Source organism: Canis aureus, chromosome 29 (genome assembly GCF_053574225.1).
Source record: "Canis aureus isolate CA01 chromosome 29, VMU_Caureus_v.1.0, whole genome shotgun sequence".
Classification (NCBI taxonomy): domain Eukaryota; kingdom Metazoa; phylum Chordata; class Mammalia; order Carnivora; family Canidae; genus Canis; species Canis aureus.
This window is the reverse complement of record NC_135639.1, coordinates 18,980,229-18,998,917: the sequence shown is the minus strand read 5'-3', so window position 1 is coordinate 18,998,917 and position 18,689 is coordinate 18,980,229. Positions and strand designations below refer to the sequence as shown.

General features: G+C 33.7%; 1 protein-coding gene across 4 annotated transcripts in view; it reads left to right on the top strand.

The window, feature by feature from the left end:
* SHOC2 (SHOC2 leucine rich repeat scaffold protein) overlaps positions 1-18,689 on the top strand; it is a 96,682-nt gene that overhangs the window by 45,482 nt on the left and 32,511 nt on the right. The gene's annotated exons all lie outside the window — the stretch shown is intronic.

Here is an 18,689-nt window from a genome sequence, read left to right as displayed (position 1 = left end):
ATGAGTCCTATTAAAGATGTCTTTCCATAGAGATGTTATCAAATTACCTGAGAATTAAAAGCATACATTTCTTATATAAGAAATTATAGGAAATTTACTTCAGTTTGTTCTTAGCATATAGATGTGGCATTTTTACAAAAGTGAATGTATTTTTTAAAAATTGGCAAATTTTATTTAATTAAATGGTTTGTGCCTGCCTAATCTTTTGACCTTTATTCCTAAGTTTGTAATTTTAAAAATAACCGTTGAATTTAAGAAGTACCCTTCCACAATTATAGTGGCGTCATTAAAGTTTGTGTTCTTGTAATTTTTGTATTTTTGTAAAAATAGTAACTTCATAAATGTTATTTTATTCCAAGCAGGGCATCAGATAGACAATAAACTGATTTTAAAGATAAAAGTTAATATTTCTTAAGAGAGGTTAAAATTTATAAGGTGTTTTTTTTTTCTTTTAAAGATTTTATTTATTTATTCATGAGAGACAGAGAGAGAAAGAGGCAGAGACATAGGCAGAGGGAGAAGCAGGCTCCCTGCAGGGAGCCTAGTGCAGGACACCATCCCAGGACCCCATGATCATGCCCTGAGCAAAGGCAGATAGATGCTCAACTACTGAGCCACCCAGGTGTCCCAAGATTTATAAGGTTTAACTTAGATGCATGGATTTGGGGCAGACATTGTAGAAGTCTGCATTATCTTTTCCCTATAGAAAACAAGATGTCCAGTAAAAATAATATAATCATAATAAGAAGAGTAACTGTTTGAGCAGTTTGTCATATGGTATATTTTGTGTATATTTTCTCATTAAGTTCTTACAGTAACACATTGCAATAGGCAGTTCTTCCTCCATTGTATTGAAGTAGGAACTGAAAATGTATAGAGAAATTAATTTACCAAAAGTCATGCAGCTAGGAAGTTGACAGAGTCAGAATATGAACCTAGTTCTTAACTCTGTTGCCCCCCACTAGTCTAGACGAGTTGATCCCACTCCACTCCCATAGTACATGACTTAGTCTGGGAGGTTCAGGGATCTGTACTTCTAAAGAGTAAGCTCAGGTATTGGATCTGTAGCTGCAGTTAAAAGCCATTGCATTGGGTTTTGTTTGTTTGGTTTTTTTTGTTTTTTTTTTTGAGGGAGGAGGATGTTAGCAGTTTAATGAAGATATAATTCACATACTATACAATTCATATGTTTAAAGTGTGCAGCACAGTTGGTTTCAGCATATTCACAGAGTAGTGCAACCATCACAAACAATCTTAGAACACTTTTATCATTCTAAAAAGAAACTCTGCACTTTGGCAGTTACCCCTCCTCTGTTTTCTTGAAACCCCCTAGCCCTAGGCAGACTCTAGTTTGCTTTCTGTTTCTGTGGATTTACCTATTCTGGACATTTCATATAAATGGAATTATACACTGTGTGGTCTTTGGTGATTGGCTTCTTTCACTTAGCAAGCATGTTTTCAGAATTCATCCAGATTGTAGCATGTATTAGTTCTTCATACCTTCTTATTGCCAAATAATACTCCATTGTATGAATATACCACATTTTATTTACCCATTCATCAGTTGAACATTTGGGTTGTTTCCAATTTCTGGCTATTGCAAATAAAATTACTATAAACATTTGTGTCCCAAGTTTTTGTGTGGGCATTGTTTTCATTTCTCTTAGGTTGTAAACCTAAGAGTGGAATTACTGAGTCATATGGTAACTCTTGTGTTTAACCTTTTGAGGAACTTCTAGACTGGTTTCCTAAGTGTTTTTTTTTTTACATTTCCACCATAGTATATGAGGGTTCCAGTTTCTCTACATCCTCACATCTTTTTTTATTATAGTCACTCCGTGAGTAATAAGTGGTATCTTGTGGTTTTGATTTGCAGTGTTTTGATGACTATAGATTTGTTTTTAATTTTTAAAAGCTATCTTTTATTATAAAGGAAAGACAGAAATAGTTATTTTCTTTAATGCAGATCTTGCTTTACTGCTTTTTTAATTACAAAAAATAAAATCCCAAACCCCTTTGAAAATGTTTCCAAATTAAGACCCATGTGAAAAAAACAAGTAAAATGGAAATTTGATGTTTTTTACAGTGTTCTATACTTTTTTTTGGAGTGAGGGAGGGGTACAAGGAGAGGGAGAAAGGGAGGATATTTAATGTGGGGCTTGATTGCACAGTCCTAAGGTCATGACCTGATCTGAATGAAATCAGGAGTCAATTTAAGGGCCTGAGCCACCCAGGTGCCCCAAAAGTGTTATATACCTTTGTAGTTTGACTTACTGCTGCAACCCATAACACGAATTTACAATTCAAAATACATGTTAATTATCATTTTGTAAAACTTACTTCTATATATTTTAGATTTGTATTATTATAGAAACATTTATATTATACATATTAAGTATTTATTTTCTTGTCATATAAGTATACTTTCAGTCATGCCATCTAGCAATATATTTGAGGAGTATGAGAAATTAGACGTTCTTGAAATACAGCCTGTTGTTTAGTTTAATATATTTGGAATTTAGTCATTACACAAGTTTTGCTGCTTTATAAGGAACTATATTAAAATAAGAACATCTATCCATTATAAGCATTAATGGCATCTTTATTAATGCGATGTGATTTCATACCAGTGATACATATTCGTGAACACTGGCAGAAAACAGTAAAAGGATACTAAACAGACAGTAAATGTAATCATACGAAGAGCTAGAGATTTTTACATCAGAGTAGTCAGTAGTCAGTAGTAGTTGATAATATTCATTTACCTTTCTTTTTGTGTGATAAGGCATGGACACAGAAAGTATATGTCCTGTCTTTCTGTGTCAAGTAGTAGAGGAAACTCTTAGTCATTGCTTTCTTTTACAAATCTGTTTTCATCCTTCCTCCCATACCTTCTTTTACAATTTGTAATCTTGAAAAAGACTCATCATTGTATACCAGGACAGTCAAGAAATAGCATTTTGAGAGGGAAAGCAGGGATATAATCACTGTTTCTCCCCATAACCCCTGCTGGTTCTGTTGAGTTTTATGTTAGAGATGTGCTTTTTTGTAATTTTTTTTCCTGAGTGGATTAGGATTAGGGCCATCAGATAGTCAATTTGAATAATTATTTAGGGAATTCTGGACAATGAAGTTTTAAAGGATTTTATTCTATTATGAAGGAATGGTAGTTCTTTGAAACCAGAAAAAACTCCCATCTTTCTCTCTTATGAGTATTCCTACAGTTTTCCTTCATTGAAAAGTATGGTTTAGTTTAGGATTTCTTTAAACTTTAACCCTTTTTAATTATTCTTTATAAAAACAGCTAAAGTTAGGAGTACTTTTTTAAAAAATGTATTCTTCCTACATTATATATAATACACAGCTTCATGTGAATCTGTCAAAATAATCCATTTGCTTATGAGAATGATCTGGTATGTTAAAATGTATGCTTTTTCAAACCCATATTATTTTTACCTATTTTAAAGAAAGAGCTCTCATAGCATTCAGATCTGTAAGAAATTAGAATCAGCAAAAATTTTTTATCCATTTGACACAGTAACAGTTACTGAAAACAATTCCTACTATACTGAATTACTGCTGTTACATTCTATAAGTTAAGTGAAATAATATCATCAATGTCTATATAAAAATACTAAGGACAGAATCAGAATCAGCAATTTTTTTAAAAGTTGAAAGGACCTTAGAGATTTTTAATTCCCTGTTTAATTTTCTGTGGATTTTTATATTTTTATAGATAATAAACGGTAGTTTTTCAATAAGTGGAGCTTGAAGGCAATGTAATGAAATTCAATACTATTACTCATTTTTCAATATTAACTCAAATTTTAACCCTTAGTTCCTAAAATTCTTGAAATTCTCCCAGGACTGCCAGGGATGATAAAATTCATGGTCCAGGTAACATTATTTGATGGATCTCATTTGAGTGTTTTGTACGAGTGCTAATGAATAACTTAGTTTGGCAGGAAAAAGAGATCAGGGAAGGGAATTCATGGTTATTAATAAATAACTCCTTTTGACTGAGAATCTACAAGAGACCCTAGAAATTTGGAAATGAACTGTTAACTTATTGTCATCAGATTGTCAGGTGTCTCACTGAACAACGAAAACCTATATGAGTTGTTATTGTTAAAGGAGGCTGTAAGAGAACAGAAAATAACACTTAAGCCATCTTAGAAGGGTTTGATAGGATCGGGTACAATTGACTTTCCACCCTACTGAGGTATAGGGAATTGTATTCTAATAACAGCATGCTACCCTACCCATTCAAAGGAATATAGACACTGTTGTCCATGTTGCCTAGTTGCAGATGCCCTTGATTAGAAGAGCTTACTGAAGTCGTCTTTGCAATGAAAGAGAGAATTAAGCCTATTAGATAAATTTAAGTAATAGTAAAAACTCTGATGTAAGTTCCTAAATCTGTTCAAGCTTGTTTGATAGGTATTTCCAGCTTTTGTTAATTATGTAGTTTTACAAATTAGTAAGATTTGATGTGATTTTTTTTGTATTAGTTAATCTCTGAATAATTGAAAATATTCCCATATGCTCAGGAACAAGAGATGAAATAATTTTTAAGATTTATTTATTTTAGAGGGGGTGGGAGAGGGAGAGAGAGAATCTTAAGCAGGTTCCATGGCCAATGCAGAGCTTCACTTGGGGCTCATTCTCACAACTTGAGATCATGAGCTCAGGTGAAACCAGAAGTTGGTCACTTAACCGACTGTACCACACAGGCACCTCAAAGATGGTTCTTTGCTTGATCGGTCTGGCTAGAGATATATCAATTTTATAGGTCTTTTAAAAATTTCTGCTTTTGTTTTTTTTTTCTTTTTTTTTAATCTTTTGTTTTATGTTTCTATTAGTTTTTCCTTTAGATTTAATATGCTCTTCTTTGTCGATTGTGTTATTGGATTGATTTCAGACCTTTTCATTATATAAGCATTTCATTATAATTTTCCCAAGTACTGTTTTAGCAGCAACCTGTAAATTTTAATGCTGTATTTTCTTTATTGTTTAAAATATTTTCTAAATCTTTTATTCTGTAACCCATGGATTATTTAGAAGTGAATTGTTCAATTTGTCAAGTATTTGAGAGATGTTTTCCAGTGTTTTTGTTATTCACTTATGAAATATGGCCTATCTTACTAAACATTCTATATGAAATTGAAGAGAGAGAGTATTTATTGAGTTGCCTTTTTTTTTTTTTTTTTTTTTTGGAGCAAAGTCATGTTAGTTGATAATATTCATTTATTCTATGCTATTATCAATTTTCCGCCCACTGTTTTTTCAGTTAGTGAGAAAATAAGTACTAGGTAGCCAACCATACTAATAGATTTTTCTCCCTTTAGTGCTATTAATTTTTGCTGCTTATGTTTAGAAATTGTTAGTACTTGTGGATATACCTAGGATTTTTTTTCCCCTTCTTCTGATGAGGCTACTTATTATGTCATTGAGAAATATCTGTCTTTTTTTCTGGTAACATTTCTGGTAATTTTTTTTTATGAATCCTATTTTAAGTGATATTAATACAGTCACTCCAACTTCCTTGTTAATTGGTACTTGCATTGTATATCTTTTGCCTTTCTTCTACCTTTTTGTGTCTTTACATTTAGAATGGTTTCTTATAGACAACATATAGATCTTGTGGTTTTTAATCCTGGCAGTTTTTAAAATTTTAATTTAAATTTTAGGTAGTTAACATACAGTGCAATATTGGTTTCTGGAGTAGAATTCAGTGATTCATCACTTACATACAATACCCAGTGCTCATCATAACAAGCACCTTTCTTGATACCATCTAGCCCTTCTCACACCCACCTCCCTCCATCAGCTCTCAGTTTGTTCTCTCTCATTAAGAGTCTCTTGTGGCTTGTTTCCCTCTTTTCCTTTTTTTCTTTTCCCCTTTCCCATATGTACATCTGTTTTCTTTCTTAAATTCCACATATAAGTGAGATCCTATTAATCCTGGAAGTTTTTGTCTAACTTGAAGGATTTAGACCATTTACATTTAATATAGTTTCCAATGTGGTTGGTTTAAATCAGCCATCTATTTTCTTTCTCTTTCTCTTTTTCTTTTCTTTTCTTTTTTTTTTTTTTAAAGATTTTATTTATTTACTCATGAGAGACAGAGAGAGAGAGAGAGAGAGAGAGGCAGAGACAGGCATAGGGAGAAGCAGGCTCCATACAGGAGCCTGATGTGGGACTCAGTCCCGGGTCTCCAGGATTACACCCTGGACTGAAGGCGGTGCTAAACCGCTGAGCCACCTGGGCTGCCCAGCCATCTATTTTCTGTTTGTGCCATATGTTTTTTTTCCCTTCATTTCATGCCTTCTTTTAGATTGACTATTTTTATAAATTCTATTTATCTCAACTCTTGGCATATTAGTTATATATGCCCTTGTTAATTTGCTTTAGTATCTGCTCTGGTATTTACAATACCTATCATAATGGTCTACATTCAAGTAATATATCCCTTCTCATATTTCCTAAGAACTTCACATAGAACACTTTTATTCCATTCTTTGTGCAATTATGGTCATACCTTTTATTTCTTTATATGTTATAAATCCCATAATTGCTCTTATTTTTGTTTAAATTTTATCTTTTTAAAACTTTTAACTTTGAACAAATTTTAGACTTAACAAAAATGTTGCAAAACCAGTACATGGGGTTCTCACATACTCCTTACCCAGGTTCCTCTTTTATTAACAATCTAAATAACCATTATACAGTGATTATGCAGTGATCAAAACCAAGAACTTTACATTGCTACAATCCTATAAACTACAAATTTTATTCAGATTTCATCAATTTTTCTAATGTCCTTTTTCTGTTCTAGAATCCTACATTACATTTAATAGTCGTATGTTTCTAGTCTCCTCCAGCCTGGAGAAAGATTGAAAGTCTTTTCTTTTGTGACTTTGATACTTTTGAAGAGTACTGCTCAGACATTATGTAATAGATCACTCATTTTTTTAATTTATATTATGTTTTCTCTTGACTAGTTTGAAATTATGTGTTTTGGCAAGAATGCCACTGAGATGATTGTGGTGCTTTCCTGAGTGAATCATATTGAGAGATACATGATGTTGATATGTCTCATTGCTGGTGATTTTGACCTTGGTTATGTTGATTTTTGCTGTGCTGCTCCACTTTAAAGTTAATAATTTTTCTTCTTAATTAATAATTACCTTAAGGAGTGCTGGTTTTAGTCTATACCAATACCTTATTTTTCCTTAATCCATTGCTCCCTGAGTTTAGCATTCATGGATGGATCTTCATCTTCCCTGAAACAGTTACTACTGTGTTCTAGTGGTGATTTTTAAAAAAAAATTTGCCTCATTTCTTTCTCATTAATTGATATTCTTCTATAACGAAGAGCTGTTCTTTCTCTCCCTTATATATTGTTTTATTTCCTTACTTAAATTATATCAGTCTGGGCTCATTCTGTTCTGTGGTTTCCAGCCCAGTATTACTTTTATTGTTATATTGCTCCTTTTGTTTCAGCTTTGGTTATTGTGGACGTTTTTAGGTTGTTTCCTCTGCCTTTTGCTGTGCCATCATCCTTCTCGGTTATCTTTTAAAGAGATTAAAAAAATGCAAAAAAAAAAAAAAAAACACCCAAAACCCTTTCATAGTTACTCATGAATTTACCATTTCTAGTCTTTTCGTTATTTATGTAGATCTGAATTTGTTATTTTTCTTTTATCCGAAGAACTTCTTTAATATATATTGTAGTACAGGTATGCTCATAATGAATTCTCCAGGCTTTTGTCTTAGAGCCTGTTGCTTTTATTTTTTAAAACTATTTTTCTTGGTGTAGAATTCTAGTTTGACAGCTTTCTTTTTCTTTTTTTTCCCTTTTTTCTGTATTTTACACTCTCTCCTATCTCTGCATTTTGTTTTGTTTGTTTTTTCTGGCTTGCCTAGTTTCAGGCCAGCAGTTTTGCTATAGTTCTTATCTTTGTTTCAGTCTTTTAAGTGTTTTTCTCCGTATATTTAAAAAAAATGCCTTTTTTTTTTTTTTGGTGTGTTTTTCTAACTACATGTATATTAAATCTCTTTATGTTCCCTTCCAGGTAACTGATGTTTTATTCATTTTTATGTGTGTTTTAGATTGTTTCTTTTTTCTTTTAATTTTATTTATTTATGATAGTCACACACAGAGAGAGAGAGAGAGAGAGGCAGAGACACAGGCAGAGGGAGAAGCAGGCTCCATGCACCGGGAGCCTGACGTCGGATTCGATCCCGGGTCTCCAGGATCGTGCCCTGGGCCAAAGGCAGGCGCCAAACATCTGCACCACCCAGGGATCCCTAGATTGTTTCTATTGCATTTTTTATTGCTATATATAATTTCCTTTTCAGTGTCTAATCTATTGTTAATCTCATGCAAATGAAGTTTTAATTTGAGATTTTATTTTTTTTGAGATTTAGTCTGATATATGGTCTTTATAGTATGACTATCTGGGGATTTTGTTTTCTGACCCTTCTAACTTGGCAGGACCAAAATTCCGAAAACTTACCTACTACATACAGCAGCTATCAAAATCTCTGCTTGGCTCTTTTAGCCTTCTAGCTGTTGTTTTTCCCCTGGGTTCCTTGCAGTCTTCTCTCCCATAGGAGCACTTTTGGAGGCAGTCAAAAATATGAGGGGTATGCATATGCAGATTTTGGGACTACACTCTTTGTGTTTCCTCCTTTCCAGGATATCCAACCTTGAATTCCAGCCACTGTCATAAACCCTAGACCTTATCCTCTGGCTTTTCAGGCCAGTAGGACTCTGGTTTTCTACTTGAGATTTATTTTCTGCTGGCAGATTTGTGAGTAACTTCATGGTAAAAGCCTTAAAAATGTGGATCTTACCCAGTGTAATTTTTTTGTTGTTGTTATGTACTGTTTCATAAGAAATTACTCTGAAGCATAGCTCCTAAAACAGCACTTGTTTACTACTATCTTACAGTTTCTTTGGTTCAGAATCAAGCATAGCTTAACTGGATCTTCTGATTTAGGGTTTCTTATAAGATCTCTCACTCAAGGTGGTAGCCAGGGGCTGGGGTGTCATCTGAACACATGTCTGGAAGAGGGTCCACACCTGAGCTCATGTAATTGTTTTCAGGATTCAGGTGCTAGCAGGCTGTTGGACTAAGGGCTTCAGCTTCTTACTGGCTGTTGGCTGAAAGCTGCCCTTAGTTCTTTGCCACATGGATCTCTCCAGCGTGGCAGCTTGCTTTATCAAAGGGTACAAGGGGAGAAGGGAATAGAATGCTAGCAAGATGAGAGCACAATCTTTTGTAACCTAATCACAGATGTGACATCTCATCACTCTTCTCATATTCTGTCCATTAGAAACAAGTCACTGAGTTCAGCACACACTCAAAAGAGGGTTAATTATGCAATGTGTAGTTATACATGAGACAGGGTCATTGAGGCCATCTTAAAAGTCTGCGTATCATAGTTCCCTTTTTGCAAGAGTTGAATTCCTTCTAGTTTCTGCTTTGAGTTTCTTTGCATGCTTTTATATAGTGTTTTAAAGATAATTTATCCAGGACTCCACCATGACTGTTAGCCAGAAGAGCAGTATTTGACTCTTTGGCTATTAACCCCAATTCCCTCTTTGGGGCAAAAAATGTTCTGTCATGATAACATTTTCTTCAGACCTGTATTTTTTTTTTCCTAATTAACCAATAGATTGTTACCTGTATATCTTACCAATATCTCAGATTTAGCATTATTAAAATATAACTCCTCACCAAACACTTCCCTTCCTTTTGGATTCAGTTTCTCTCTTTTAATTGCATCACTATCTTCTCTGTCAACTCTGGCTCAGTATCTTGAAATCAGGATTTTTTTCCTGTTCTAGATCATGTCAAAGTGTGGTCTAATCACCAGACAGATTGCTGGCCAACCAATTATTTTATCACCAGTTTGTCACAAGTTAACACAAATTGAAAGTAAGCATTTAGAATCTTGTATAACAATTTGACGTTGCTGGAACATCCAAGAATGCAGTTTTGTATTTTACAGAATGTTGGTCTATAACCACCTAGGAAAAAAGCAAAACCCCAAACTAGTCCTTTACCGTATATAATTTACCACATTCCTATTGCTTTTTTCCTCTCTTTGTTGCTTGTGTAGTGGGCCTGTTCATTCCACTGCTTTTGATTACTCACTGTAGGCCCCCTCATGTTTCATGTGGGCTAACTGCAATAGTTTCCTAATAGACTGTGCTTCCTAATTTTGCCTTCTCCAATCCATTCTTTTAATCTATGAGAAAATAGACTTTCAGGGCAGCCCCGGTGGCCCAACGGTTTAGCGCGCGCGACCTTCAGCCTGGGGTGAGATCCTGGAGATCCTGGATTGAGTCCCACATCAGGCTCCCTACATGGAGCCTGCTTCTCCCTCTGCCTGTGTCTCTGCCTCTCTCTGTGTCTGTCATGAATAAATAAATAAAATTTTTTTAAAAAAGAAAGAAAACAGACTTTAAGAACAACATTCTGATTATCATGCTTATTCAGAAACTTTAAATTGTACTTTATTGCCTGATCAAAAAGGTCTGTGTATTCCTTAGTTTGATATTTAAGACTCCAGATCTCTTTTCTTTTTTCTTTTCCTTTTTTCCTTACTTCCTCTCACATGTCCTGTGTTTTAGTTAACATATGCACATGGTTCCTCCCAGCTGGTCCATACACTCTTGTCTCCAACTGTCTTTCCTTACTTTACTTTTGTTTATAGCAGTTAGTCCTTTATTTCCTTATTTTCTGATTCTTCCTTCTGTGCATACTAGAATGTAAGCTCCCTGAGAATAGACTTTTTGTTCATTGCTTAATTTCCAGTAGGTACATAATAAATTTTTCTTGAGTGATTAAGTGAATGAGATGGTCATCCTAAAGGTAAAGAACTTTGACAGTGAAAGATCAACTAAAAAAATGGCTTTTTAATGGTGAAATTTCATAAGCAGAGCCCTCTCTGGCTTCCCATCAAATCACATGATGTCTCCTAATTTTAAGTTTCATGAAAACAGGTATTTAGTGTCTTGAAGTGTCTTTGTATCTTTAGTGCATAGTGTTGTGCCTGATAAAGAGAACATGCATGTAAGAATTTTTTTCAGACTGAATTAATGCCCTTAGAGCAATAAATTATCAAACTCCATGTTTAGTTTTGTCACTTATTTAATCAAATATTAAGCTACTCTGAACAAAGCAATGTATAAAATATTTTTAACAATTATTAAAATTTATAATAATATTATAATATTTATAATAATTTATAATATTTAATATTAAATTAAATTTAATAATTTAACAATTATTAAAAAATCAAAGATCTTTCTAAAACACAATGTGAAAAAATGGGAAACTTAGAAAAGTTCCAAATCTTCAGGGATTTGATATTTAAATGCATCCTAATAACTTGCAGCCTCCAGAAGGGAAAAAAAAGATACTCTCCTCCTAAATCACTCTTCTGTTTGATGAACATTAGTTTTACATCCCAACTATGTGACTTTTAGATATCAGGCATCATGTGTCCCACTGCTTTTTGCATATGGAACACTAACTTTCTGTATTACAAGATGAAAATGGGTTTAATATATTAGAATAACCTGGTCGACTATATTGCTCAGAGAAATAACAGGAAGAATCCCAGCAAGAGTCTAGACAGTGTTGTCACCTTTGAGAAGGAATATGTCCAGCATGTTTCATTGTCTAGATAAAAGGTAATACCATGCTTAAAAAGTCTTGGATATAATGTGCAACCTTTGCCTCCTCTAAAGACAAGAAAAAAGGAAAATAATGTTTTCAAAATGGAATTAATTTAGACTTCAGAATTTCCATAGAGGGGAAAAAAAAAAGCACATTTTACTAAAATACATTGAAGGTTATACATCTAATACAAATTTAAGAAATGGCTTTTTCTATTTCTGTGCCATGGTTTAGATTAAAGCATGTCCAAAGCAGGAGCTTGGGCCAGAGACTTTTTTTTTTTTTTTTTACTTTTATTGATGTATCATAAATGTACAACTGAGGGTTGTAAACTGTATAGTATTAGTATCCAAGCTAAAAAATGAACATCAAAACCATCCAGGAGATCCCTCTTTCAGTCACTGCTCCCATCAAGAGTAAGTGTAGTATACAGACTTCTGTGAACAAACATTATTCCTTTTATATAAATGAAACCATAAATCTATGTATATTTTTGTATTTGAGTTCTCCCTTTTGGCGGTATTCATCATAATTGGTGTATATAGAGATAGTTTATTCTCATTATTGCATAATATCCCATAGTGTGAGTATGCCACAGTTTATCCATTCTGTTGTTTAGTGCTTTCTATTTGGAGCTAATACAAATAGGGCTACTGTGTTACTATAATGTAAATCTTTTAGTAAATATATGGACTCCTCTCTTGAATATATCCCTGGCAAAGGAATTGGAGCTCCAGTTTGTTTTTTTGTTTTTTTTTTTGCCTTCCTCTTTTCTTCCTTTTTTTTTGTTTTTTGTTTTTTGTTTTTTATTTGAAGTTCAAATATCGCTGAACCTCTTGCATTTTTTTATAATAAATTTATTTTTATTGGTGTTCAATTTGCCAACATACAGAATAACAGTGCTCATCCCGTCAAGTGCCCCCCTCAGTGCCCGTCACCCATTCACCCCCACCCCCGCCCTCCACCCCTTCCACCACCCCTAGTTCGTTTCCCAGAGTTAGGAGTCCTTATGTTCTGTCTCCCTTTCTGATATTTCCCACACATTTCTTCTCCCTTCCCTTATATTCCCTTTCATTATTATTTATATTCCCCAAATGAATGAGAACATATAATGTTTGTCCTTCTCCGACTGACTTACTTCACTCAGCATAATACCCTCCAGTTCCATCCACGTTGAAGCAAATGGTGGGTATTTGTCATTTCTAATGGCTGAGTAATATTCCATTGTATATATTGTATGAGTAGTATTCCACATCTTCTTTATCCATTCATCTTTCGATGGACACCGAGGCTCCTTCCACTCCTCTTTTCTTCCTGTTCATTCTTTCTCTCTCTTTCTTATCTCTCTTTATTTTTGAATATTTGTGTAGTTTCTGACCATCTTTTTTTTTTTTTAAAGATTTTATTTATTTATTCATGATAGAGAGAGAGAGAGGCAGAGACACAGGCAGAGGGAGAAGCAGGCTCCATGCACCAGGAGCCCGATGTGGGATTCGATCCCGGGTCTCCAGGATCGTGCCCTGGGCCAAAGGCAGGCGCCAAACCGCTGCGCCACCCAGGGATCCCAGTTTCTGACCATCTTTTAAAATCTAGCTTTTCCCTATCTACCCAGCCAGAATCTTGCTTCTATTTACCTATCACAATTTTTTTTTTTTAAGATTTTTATTTTTAAGTAGTCTCTACATGCAATGTGGGGCTTGAACCCATACCCTGAGATCAAGAGTTGCATGCTCCATTGACTGGGCCAGCCAGCCACCCCCTATCCATCACTTTGTATATATACCTCCTCCTCCTTCTTCTTTTTTCCTCTTCTTTCTTCCTTTTTTTTTTTCTTCTTTTTCTGTAGGCTTCACAAACTAATGACCCTGAGATCAAGACCTGAGCTGAGATCAAGAGTCAGATGCTTTACTGAGTCATCCAGGCTCATTTACCTCCTCCTTTATGTTTACAGTGTTTAGCTTTTATATATTTTTATGTAGATCTTATTTTTCCAGGGTAGATTTTGTTTTTTGAGGACAGACATTATCATATTATTATTGCTTTTCCATAAGGCTACCTTATATCCTGTAAAACTGTATTTTGAAAATACAGCCACCACCACTACATACCTATTAGAATGGCTAAAATCCCAAACACTGACAACACCAAATGCAGATTCAAACTCTTACATGTCACTGGTGGGAAGCACAATGGTATAGACACTTGGAAAACAGTTGGCAAATTCTTTCAAAGCTAAACATAGTCTTACCATTACAATTCATCAATCATGATCCTAGTTATTTATCCAAATGAGTTGAAAACTTATATATGTACAAAAAACTAAACGCAAAATGTTTTTAGCATTTTTATTCATAATTGTTGAAAATTGGAAGCAACCAAGATGTCATTCAATAAATGAACGGATAAACAAATTATGGTACAACCATACAGTGGAGTATTGTTCAGTGATAAATGAACTATCAAGCTACAAAAAGACATAGAGGAACCTTAAATGCATATTGCTGAATAAAAGAAGCCAATCTGAAAAATGCTACATCTTATATGATACCAACTATATATAACATTCTGAAAAAGGGAAAAAGTAAAAATCGATGGTTGCCAGGGGCTTTGGGAGAAGAAAAGGGGGTGAATAAGTATGTGAAGCACAGGGGATTTTTAGCGTAGTTAAGCCGGTTTTTTTTTTTGTTTTGTTTTGTTTTTTTTTAATTGAGAGAGAGAGACACTCTGAAGCAGAATCTGCACTGGGCGCAAAGCCTGAAGCAGGGCTTGATCCCACAGTCGAAAGATCATAACCTGAGCTAAAACTAAGAGTTGGATGCTTACCTGACTGAGCCACCTAAAGGCCCCTAAACTGTTCTATATGATACCTATAGTGATGGGTACATGATGTTATCTATTTATCAAGGCATATAGAACTGGACAACACAGAGTGCATGCTAATGTAAAATATGAACCTTCAGTTAAAATAATGTATCAATGTTGATTTATCAACTCTAACAAATGTATCACACAATGGAAGATGTTAATAGGGGAAATTGGTGTGTGTGTGGGGAAAGAGGATCTTTGGGAACTGTCTGTACTTTCTGTGCTGTTTTTCTGTAAACCTAAAACTGCTATTAAAGCAACAATAAAAAACACTTAATTACCATTACCACTCCTTTTAGTCAAAGCTGAAGTCTTTACCTTAGACTGCAAAACCTTAAGTGAATCTAACCCAGGGCTACTTTATCTCCTATCGCTTGATTCCTTAATCATGATTCTAGCCACATTGGCCTTCTGTTATATTTTGAAGTTCTCTCTTGCCTTTGTGCTTGCTCTTCACTCAGCCTGGAACATTCTTCCCCCCAGAATTCTCATTCTTCCCTCTTCCCATTATTTAGGTCTGTTTTTCTTTTTCTTTTTTTTTTTTTTTTTTTTTAGATTTATTTATTCCAGAGAGTGAGAGCAAACAAGCAACTGTGTGCAAGTGTGGGGGAGGGGCATAGGGAGAGGGAGAGAGAATCCTCAAGCATAGATCTGTTTCAAATGCTACTTCATCAGTTTATTTCCCTTTTACTTCTATCAATAGATCCAATTTCCTTCCCCCATCACAGTCTTTTATTTTTATCTTGCTTTATTGTCTTGTATAGCTCTTAATACTTCCTCACCTTGATTATATGTGTTTTTTTTTTCTTATTAAAATGTGAGTTCTATGAAGGCAGGCATTTTAGCTCTTTTTTTCTCTTACTGTATCCTCATTTCCTAGAATATTGTGTAGCACATGGTAGGTGCTTAATAAACATTTGTAGAATGGATAAATGAAGTCCATGTTCTCTCTGTAAGCAAATGTGTGGGAAGTCAGATTTAAAATTTAAAGATTGCTTAGTAAGTATAAAGATTGCTTATTAAGTATGGAATATGAATCATAAGATGTGTAATATCAGTGACTGATGTTACTAGCATGATGCATTCTTTTTCACTAAAAGATACATCTGCTCCACAGAAAACTTCTATTGTGGATAAGAAAGTGTTCTTCTATGAATAGTGTAGGAGAGACTGCTAGTGTTTACTTCTTTGAGTCTCTCCTTTTTCTCTTTGAATTAAAAAAGGTACAAAAATGAAGGAAAAAATCACCCAATACAAATGTATAAAGTAGAAAATAGTGGTTTTTACCACTATTAAACCCAGTCAGAGGCCAGTCACTTATAACACCTTGGTTATTGTCCTTGAGAACCATCTGGGATGGATTTATATTTTGTTTTGTTTTTATCATATTTGGATCATATGTGGTGAAACATGTTTAAAAGTACTATATAGCTGGACAGAGTATAGAAATAGCAAGTAGTCTGTAAGTATTTCAAGAACTGCTTAGATATAACAGGCTCTTTTCCTGGCACAGTGTCTAGTATAAAATTTCTCATATATTCACAATTTTCAAATGTTTCTAATTATTTGAATATGAATAAGAAGAGCTTGGGCAGTTATGAGTGTTACTCTAAAGAAGAGAGATCTTAAACTCCAATACTAAAAATGTTTTGTTCATTGTATTAAATAGGAAGTTTTGGGTTAGTTTTAAAAATATTGTAGGTTTTCATGGAAACTGTATAATGATAAAACTTCACTGAAGTTTATTGGATTTATTTTCTTTAAACTGAGCAAAATTAAAAGTTCTAAAAATGTTCTTCATGAGTCTTAAAATTTATATGTGGATCTTGGGGGGAAAGTCAAATAATTTATAGTATAGCAGTTATGGATCTGAGTTGAATCCCAGCTATTCCATATGGGCTAAAGTTAGTCATAGTCTTCTTTCAACATGTTTTATTTACTTGCCTCAACTCTGTACACTTTTGGTTTTATGTATCTTTCTTTAGAGAAGTGGGTTGTCTTAGTAGGAACTAAAGCAGTTTCAAGTATTATTTATTAGAAACGATAATGGCAAATTCAAAAAAATGTTTTATTCTGGCTTGAAGCGTATTAGATCCAAATTTTATCTTTCCCTAATTATCTTCACTTATTCTTTAACGTGGTACTGAGCATTGTACTCGATAAAGAGGGGATAAACAGCTCTACACACTTTAAGGATTATTATGTTTTGGAGAATTGCTCCATTTACCATTATGTAATGCTTTCTATATCCCTGATAATTTTTCTGCCTTGAAGTCCGCTTTTTCGGAATTTAATGTAGCTACTCCAACTTCCTTTTGATTAACACTATTTCTTTTTCCATGCGTTTACTTTTAATTTACTTGTGTTTGTATTTAAAGTGAGTTTTTTGAAAACAACATGCAATTGGGTCTTTTTTCTTTTCTCCTCTCTGACAGTCTCACTACTTGGTGCATTTAGATTATGTACATTTACAGTGTTTACTAATTTAGTTGGATTAATATCAATTATATTTGTAACCATTTTCTATTAGTTGAATTTGTTCTAAAATTGAGCGTTTTATATTCCATATTCTCTCTCCTTAGCATATTGTTTTATACCTTTTTGTTTGTATGTATGTGTGTGGTTGTCTTGGAGTTTACAGTGTGCATTCACAGCCAATTATAAGTCCACTTTCAAATAACACTATACCACTTCATGGATAGTGTGGTTACCTTGTAACAGAGTATTCCCAATTCCTCCCTTTTGTCCCTTATAACATTGCTGTCATTCATCTCATTTTTCCTTGATCTGTATCATCTAATATATTGTTGCTATTAATACTTTGAACAAACCAGTATCTGTAAGGTCAATTAAGAGTAAGAAAATACTTTATTCCTTCTCCAGTGTTCTTTTATATAGATCTAAGTTTCTAATCTATATCATTTTCCTTCTTTGTGAAGAACTTTTTTTTGGTATTCTTGCAAGACCCGTTTACTGGTGACAAACTCCCTCAATTTTTGTCTGAGAAAGTCTTTATTTCTCTTTTACTTTTGAAGGATAATTTCATTGGATACAGACTTCTAGGTTGGTAGGGTTTTTTTCTTTCAAGACTTTAAATATTTCATTGTACTCTTTTTGCTTATATGGTTTTCTGAAGAGAAGTCTAATGTAATTCTTGTCCTGTTCCTCCAAAAGTAAGGTGCTTTTATCCTCTAGCTTCTTCCAAAAATTTCTCTTTGCCTTGGGTTTTCTGCAGTTGAATATGCAATGCCTATGGAAAAATAGGAGGGGATTTTTCTTCTGTCTTCACCCTGAAAACCTGGATGGTAAAGCACAAGGGTCACTTTCTCTACCTTCTTGCCAATGTTTATTATTTACTGTTTTATTATTATTATTCTAACCATGTGTGAAGGGGTATTTCATTGTGATTTTGATTTGATTTTTCTAATGATTAATGATGTTGAGCATATTTTCATGTATTTATTGGCCATTTGTGTATTTTTTTGGACAAATATAAAGTTCTTTAACCATTTATAAATTGAGGGTTTTGTTGTTGAGTTTTAAGAGTTCTTTTATTTTGGATATTAATCCTTTAGGAGATATATGACTTGCAAACATTTCTCCCATTCTGTGGGTTACCTTTTCACTCTTTTGATAGTGTCCTTTGACATACATGTTTTTAATATAGATGAAATTCAGTTTACCTATTTTCTCTGTTGCCTGTGTTTATAATAATGTGGCATGATAATGTGTCCCAGCCCCATTTTTCAGCTTCATGCACTTTACTTGCTCATCTTACTTTTTCAGGATTCCCGACTAATGCCTTTAGAAAAAAAGGGAAGTCATGAGAGAACCAGTGTAGCTGTTACAAATTATAAAGTTTTTGAACTGTAGGTTCAGATGATTCTGTAACAAAAATATTAAGGAATAATACTAAGAATAATCTAAATTGCCAGTACAACTCTTTCAACAAGAAAAATATCCTTATTTTCTATCCTTTTGGAGTACTGTTAAATCTAGAAGCAGTTTTTGATTTATAAATCTCACTTTATATAACATCAGAACATATGCCTATTTGAGATTGTATATATTTTAAAGTAGAAGGTGATTGTCAAATTAAACTCAAGATGAATCTGATACTATTGT